We start from the raw sequence: 7,530 nt of genomic DNA, 5'->3' as shown, positions 1-7,530 counted from the left end.
TTCAGTGGATCACCACTTGATGATCCCAATATCCATTTGGCGATGTTTTTGGAGATTTGTGACACTGTGAAGATCAATGGTGTTACTAAAGACACCATTAGACTAAGATTGTTCCCTTTTTCTTCGAAGGACAAAGCAAGAGGTTGACTACAATCTCTATAACCAGGGAGTATCACTAGTTGGTAGGACATGGCAGAAAAATTTCTTGCTAAATTCTTTCCACCTACAAAAATGGCTCAACTCAGGAGTGAGATTGGTCAATTCGAGCAACATGATTTTGAATCACTCTATGAAACATAGGAAATGTATAAAGAGTTGATTCGATGCTGCCCACAACATGGATTCCTGGATTGGTTGCAAATTCAGATGTTCTATAATGGGTTAAACAGGAAACTAGGACTTTAGTTGATGCCGCGTCTGGGGGAACTTTGACGTTAAAGACACTTGAGGGTGCTACTATTCTTTTGGAAGAAATGAACTCAAATAACTATCAATGGCCAACTGAAAGAACTATGGCTAAGAAAGTTGCTAGAATTTATGAATTGGAGCTGTTTGCTACACTTTCAGCTCAAGTTGTTTCTCTGTCTCCTCAGATTTCACTTTTGACAACTCAGAGAATACCACAAAGTGCAGAATATGTGGCAGCTACGAGTAGGATAGATCTGAGCAATGAAGCGAGTCATGAATAGGTTCAATACATCAACAATCGGAACTACAACTATAGGGGTAATCCAGTGCCACAATATTACCATCCAAGGCTTTGAAATCATGAGAATTTGTCTTATGGAAATACAAGGAATGTGTTGCAATCTCCTCCAAGACTTGATAGTTAACAAAGTGAGGAGAAGATGTCATTTGAGGATGCCATAATATCATTTGTTGAGGAGACAAAAGCAAGGTTTAAAAATGCTGATTCACGATTGGACAACATCGAGACTCATTGCAACAATATGGGAGCCACTATGAAGAATCTTGAAATGCAAATTGGGCAATTGGTCACAACTATAGATTCCCAATAAATAGGAACTTTAACTAGCAACACAGAAGTGAATCCTAAGGAACAATGCAAAGCCATCACACTTAGGAGTGGAAGAGAAATTGAGAAGTCACCAGCAAAGAAAACCATGTCCACACCTACAACTGAAAATAATGGTCGAAGCAAGAATAAAGGTGAAGAAGAGGAGATTGTGGATGATACACCAGGAGAGACTGACATGCATCCAGCAATTTCATTTCTTGACAATCCTCCTATTCTCTCTACTCCACTTCCTTATCCTCAACGCTGTCAAAAACAAAAATTAGATAAGCAATTTTCTTAGTTTTTTTATATTTTTAAGAAAATTCACATAAATATTCCTTTTGCAGATGCCTTGGAACAAATGCCAAACCATGTCAAATTCCTGAAGGACATTATTTCAAAGAAAAGAAGGTTGGAGGAGTTCGAAACAGTGAAGCTTACTGGAGAGTGTAGTGCTATTCTTCAAAAGAAATTGCCTCAAAAATTAAAAGATCCAGGGAGTTTTACTTTGCCTTGCACTATTGGAAGTTCATATTTTGATAAAGTTTTATATGATCTTGGTGCTAGCATTAATCTTATGCCACTTTCTATTTGTAGGAAATTGGGACTTGGAGAGATGAAACAAACAACCATTTCTTTGCAACTAGTAGATCGATCCATCAAGTATCCACATGGAATCAAAGAAGATGTATTGGTAAAGGTAGACAAATTTATTTTTCCTACTGATTTGTGGTGTTAGATATGGAGGAAGACCAAGAAGTTCCACTAATTCTTGGCCGACCATTTTGGCCACTGGAAAGGCTTTAATTGATGTTTAAAAGGGTGAGTTAACATTAAGAGTGGAAAAGGAAGAGGTTATGTTCAACATCTACCAAGACATGAGATTCCTAGAAGATCCAAGTACTTGCTTTCGGGTAGATGTCACTCAGCAAGGTGTAGAAAAAGTCTTTCAAAAAGATGTACCAGCTAATCACCTAGAACGATCCTTGTAGCAGATTACAACATAGCAGCGTGTGGGGAGGCTAGAACCTATGGTAGCAAAGACGGATTCTGTAATCTTTAAAGAAAAGATGTAGCAACCTATATCTCTAGAGTTGAAGTAATTCCCTGAGTATCTTCACTATGCGTTCTTAGGTGATGCGTATGAAAATGCAAAAATCTACAAAGATCGAACGAAGAAGTGGCATGACAAACAAATTCTTAGGCGTGAGTTTGCTTGAGGACAACATGTTCTACTCTTCAACTCAAGATTAAAACTCTTCCCGAGTAAGTTGAGGTCAAGATGGACAAGTCCTTACACAATTAATAGAGTTTTCCCTTTTGGAGCAATAGACTTGAAGGACAAGACATGAAATATAATTAGAGTTAATGGTAAGAGATTGAAGCACTATTATGGAGAACAAGTGGAGAGGAACCGTAATTTTGTTCCTCTTGGAGATCCTTGTTGATGAAGGCTGAAACGTCTGGCTGGAGACATTAAAACAAGCGTTTATGGGAGGCAACCCAAAGAGTTTTTCTTTTGTTTATTTTTTTTATTTTTATTACTTTATTTATTTATCTATGCACTTTTGAATAATTTAGACTTTTGATGCAGGTTTATTTGGCACGAGTACAGAGTTGAAATTTTAATTCCTCGACGGATTCACCAAGAAGCTAGGGAAGTTTCATTGATAAAAAATGTGAATATGGATGATTAGGCCATGAGTGACACTACTTATGCTCTTCACATACTTGCATATAACCTAGGAGTACACACTTGGGTAATTTATGTGTAGTTTGTCTTTATATGACTAAACTAGGAACTGTAACTCATTGAAGATTGATTGGTAGTTCAATTGTGTTAATCTGATTATATAAACTCTTGTATCTACATGGTATCTCTTGAGGCTAAAAAAAATACACGTTCACGTGACTTGTAGCACCGAGGGTTCCTTGTGAACATTGAGAGAGCGTCCGTGGTGACTTTGACACCTTGTGATGTACTGTTCTGCCATTTATTGTTCTTTTGAGTTTTGACGTCAATTCAGAGTTCATCAAACTCAACTTTTTCTATTTTTTCTGGATATTCTTTGTACACTAGTCTTGGTTCTTGATTTGCTAGTCTAGGGGTGATATCTAGTGGGGGATAGAAACCTAGGTCTTGTAGCCTACTTAAGATGTTAAGGCTGAGCCACCCCTAGAAATATACTTATTTCATGGACTGTTGTTTGAGCTTAATGCACATGGGTGGTATGAAAACAATAAAATAAGTGTTATGATTGTCCTAATTGACCATGAAAAGAAAGATATTGAAAAATGAGCAGAAGAAAGAAAAAGAGAAATAAAAATACCCCAGAAGAGGTGAAAGATTAATACTTACTCTACACAACTACAACAAAAGTCAGGGACACGACACATGTTCTCCACATATGAAAACTCTTCACCTGCCTAATGCCTCAGATGTATTCACGCTTGGTTTGTGAATAAGTTGATCTAGGGTGGTCTTGGTTGGATATGGCAAGTAGGTGAGAAGATGTTAGGGTGAAGGACCCGACACCTCATAAATAGGCTGGATCCTTTTTAGACTGATCCACTCCAAACATTTAGCGTTTTTTCCTTGCAGTATGTGGGATATTTGATCATGACACTCCTCCTCACATATGATGAGTGAACCCATCCTTTTTGAGTGTTTTTGAGGGTATACCAGTTAGGTCGAGTCAAAGTGACAATTCTTTAGGTGTCCACGGATATCCTAGGTGTAATGAGTCACACACATTACACATGTTTCAAGATTTGCCTATTTATACTCGAATTTATATGGCTACATTAACTCTGAATTGTGTTTTCTGGTTAATTTTACATGAGTTTACCGTTCTTAATGACTATATAATGATGAGACTTGCATGAATGACTTACTTCGGAGTTGCGTGCATTGTGTGAATGAGCTTGTGTGTAATTTGGTGATATTCCTGTATGTGAAATGGTATGGTTGTGTTGCATATACATTCATTCATTGAAATTTGTGGGTACCACCCTGAATTGCATTCACATTATTTGCTAGGGACTTGCAAAACGTTAGTTGGGGGGTGTGATTACGCACCACAGTTGCATAATTATGCATTTTATTTCATGCATTCAAGATCATAATTTTAATTAAAATGCCCAATTTTTTATATTAGTTTAATCATTGAGCTCACCCGATAATTTTAAGATAATTACCCTATCTGTTGCCGAACATTTATGGACACTCATGTATGATTATTGCAGGATAGTTTTTTTTTTGAACATTAAATTTGAAATTAGAATATATGTGGGTCATGCGCATGAAGAGGTGCCGTGTATATGAGGCAGAGTTCAAATCAAGACCGTGAGCATCCGGGATTTTCATTAACATTTAAAGGATAATTTTCGGAAGCCGAGTCATGCATGCAAAGAGAGGCCGTTTTCGATACTACTTCGTAATCTATGCGTAACTCTCTCATCCGACCTTTGATTTAGATGATTTAAGATGATATAGAAAGCTAAGAGAACCTCTACAACTTTCATGTTTTGCGTTCTGAGAAAAACTAGCTATATCAAGGTCGAAATCGGATGTGAAGTTACCATGCGCTGTTTGTATGGATTATTTCGGCACTACTTCGTAATCTGGGAATAACTTTCTTGTCCAAGCTCCGATTTAGATGATTCAATATGTTGTGGAAAGCTAAGGAAATTATCTACAATTTTCATGTTTTGTGCCTTGAGAGTTATGGGTTGTAGGATGGTAGAAAGAGAGCTTGAAAGTGGAGGACAGATCGTATGCTTTTGAAAAAAAAGAAAAGAAAAGAAAAAAATAAAAAAAAAATATTAAAGATGATGTGACCCGGCCATGCAGCCAGGTCATCTTAGCAACACGCTGGGTGAGGAACAAAAGAAAGGAAAGAAAGAAAAGAAAAGAATGAAAAGGAAAAAGAGGAAGAGAAACAAGGAGGAGCATAAGGGTTTCTTTGGGAGGCTGCACATGCATAGGAAATCTTTGGGGAAGCACACGGAATGGAAGAGAAAAAAAAAACCATATTTTTGGAATTTTTCTTGGTGTCTTTGAGAGTTGGTGCTGCGAAGACACACACACACGACCAGCAAAGGAGAGGTGGCGGAGCGTAGCAAATTAAAATCTTTTTAGAATCGAAACGTGATGAATAACGGCGGTGCTCGGGGTGTTCGCGGCGAGCGACGACGATGCTACGAGTATTGATCTTTCCTCTACTCCAAATAAAAGAAGACATGGTGAAATCTTTATTGTTGGATTTAATTTTTATAATGAACTAATTTTTGTATTTTAGGAAAACGATGTAGCTCGGTTTTAAACCATGCTTGCTTGTTGATGCTAATCTAAAGTAGTTTTCCTTTATGTTTGTTTGATTTATTCTGAACTTAATGCTTTTAATTAACTGGCCATTAATTAAATGATATTAGTCTTGTGATTTGCTATCAAAAGGGGGGGATTATAGGATAGATCTTGGATAATTCAGCGTAGGTAAATATAGAGATCAATAGACTTGTATGAACCTACGTAGCATTAAAAATCGAGGGTCTTATTGTGTTCTTGCGTTATTAATTTGTATAATCTTATGTTAAATAATAAATAAGAATAGGTTCTGATTGGCTATCGAAAGAGGCTTTTGGAAAAATTGGAGATTTGCTAACAAACAGAGAATACGAATTCGAATTGGTTAGATGAATAAAGCATAGTGAGAAACTAGGTGAAATAGGTTTCCTAGAAGTTTTCACTATCATTAATTTGTTACGTATCAACCGGCTTTATTTTATCTTGAATAGTTTATTTAAAATAGTCATATTTCAATTTTGTAGTCTAAAATTATTAATCTTTCTAAATAAAATCAAGGTTAGTTTAATTTCGGTACTTGGTAAAATTAGGACTCCAATCTCTGAGGACGATACTTTACACATCATTTTATTATAAAACTACAATATTGTGCACTTGCAGTTTTGCACCGATCAGGTAATTTCAGTATTAACAGACTTATCTGAATTGAGATTAGGTATTCTATGAGAACATACTGGTGTTTTGTTAAATAAAATCAAGGTGTGATGTTTTCAAGGATAGGGTGTTTTAGGACCTTGCAGACATGGGGTGAGGACCCCCAGAAAATATCTCCTGAAGCCCAAGTAAATTATAGTTCAGTAAATTACAAATATGTAGGTTCGGGGAAATATAGTGATTTATTGGAAATATGGATTATTTCAGGATTTTGGGAATAGTACGCCATGAGCATAAGCGTAAGTTGGAGGTGAGCCTCCCAGCCAGTTAGGTAAGGGAAATATGCTTTGCTAGTAAATTCAGAAATATTATCAGTAAATTATAGTATTTTGTTATTAAGATACAAGGTATAATTATACAGTTTTACATATTTCAGAACATGAGATATATTAATTGTGTGACCTGAGTAGATATTTTTTAAGTACATAATTTATATAGTTTTTCAGAATATCATGATTTACAGTGTGTGTGTGTATATATATATATATTTTTTACAGACAGATATTTATCTGACAAATATTTTACATATATTATACAAACAAGTATTTTACAGTATTTACAGAATGCCAAGTTTTCCAAAACCATAACACTCAGACAGTACATATTATTTAGACTGATATGATAGTCCGATAACACAGATATTACAAATAGACATTTTAGTTATTTTAGTCAGATAGTATAGTATTTTTAAATAAGATTTATAGTGTTATGATTATTTTGGAAACATAATGAAAATAGTAGGATATCTATAGAAATAGTATATACAGTATCAGACCCTAATGAATCAAGGTATGATAAGTTAATAGAGCACGGTACCGTTGCTTGTATAGTTCAGAGTGCAACCACACATCTTAGATAGTGTGTGGAAGGTTTCTGTCAATCGTGTCAGGAGGGTTTGCAGACTCCCCAAAAAACTGGGTTGAGTTGGTCGGTTTGACGAGGTAGTTACCAGTTCTGTGCCTAGGAGATGACGTAGTTTGGCTAGGCTGAGGATTGGTAGAGTTACAGTTGACTTACATAGTGGGCCAACTAGGATTAACTCCCGTCTACGGGCCGCACAACCCTGTCATGAGGGGTTAAATTATAACGCACAATTTTTCTAGGGTAAACATTTCAGTTATGTATATGTATACAGATTTATAGAATATCAGCAGATATAGTATAATACTAGAAGTATAAAAAGTAGAAAACTCATAAATTACAATTATATCTTAAACTATGATAAATGCAAATTATACCGTATATTAATTTGCCAATTTTTATAGTTTCAGATATTATCAATATAGTATTTACGAAACTCAGTCACCACACACTAGTAATAGCATATTTCCTCTTACTGAGTGTTGTCTCATCCCAATGATTTAACATTTTTCAGGTGATCTAGTTAGGCGAGCAGATTAGACTCGCAGATAGAGAGACCTCGTGTACTGCCCTCTTTTAAGGGTAAGTGTATTCAAGGGATTGTATTTTTGGGTAGATGATACTGAGATGA

The 7,530-nt window shown here is 35.8% G+C and overlaps 1 non-coding gene across 1 annotated transcript; it reads right to left on the bottom strand.

The window, feature by feature from the left end:
• Positions 1 to 237: 237 nt before the first annotated feature.
• LOC131147028 (small nucleolar RNA R71) lies at positions 238 to 344 on the bottom strand. Its single transcript, XR_009134559.1, has one exon. It is a non-coding gene; the product is annotated as a small nucleolar RNA R71 (small nucleolar RNA).
• Between the last annotated feature and the right edge of the window lie 7,186 nt (positions 345 to 7,530).

The sequence above is a fragment of the Malania oleifera genome, chromosome 13, assembly GCF_029873635.1.
Source record: "Malania oleifera isolate guangnan ecotype guangnan chromosome 13, ASM2987363v1, whole genome shotgun sequence".
Classification (NCBI taxonomy): domain Eukaryota; kingdom Viridiplantae; phylum Streptophyta; class Magnoliopsida; order Santalales; family Ximeniaceae; genus Malania; species Malania oleifera.
This window is presented reverse-complemented; position numbering and strand designations above follow the sequence as displayed.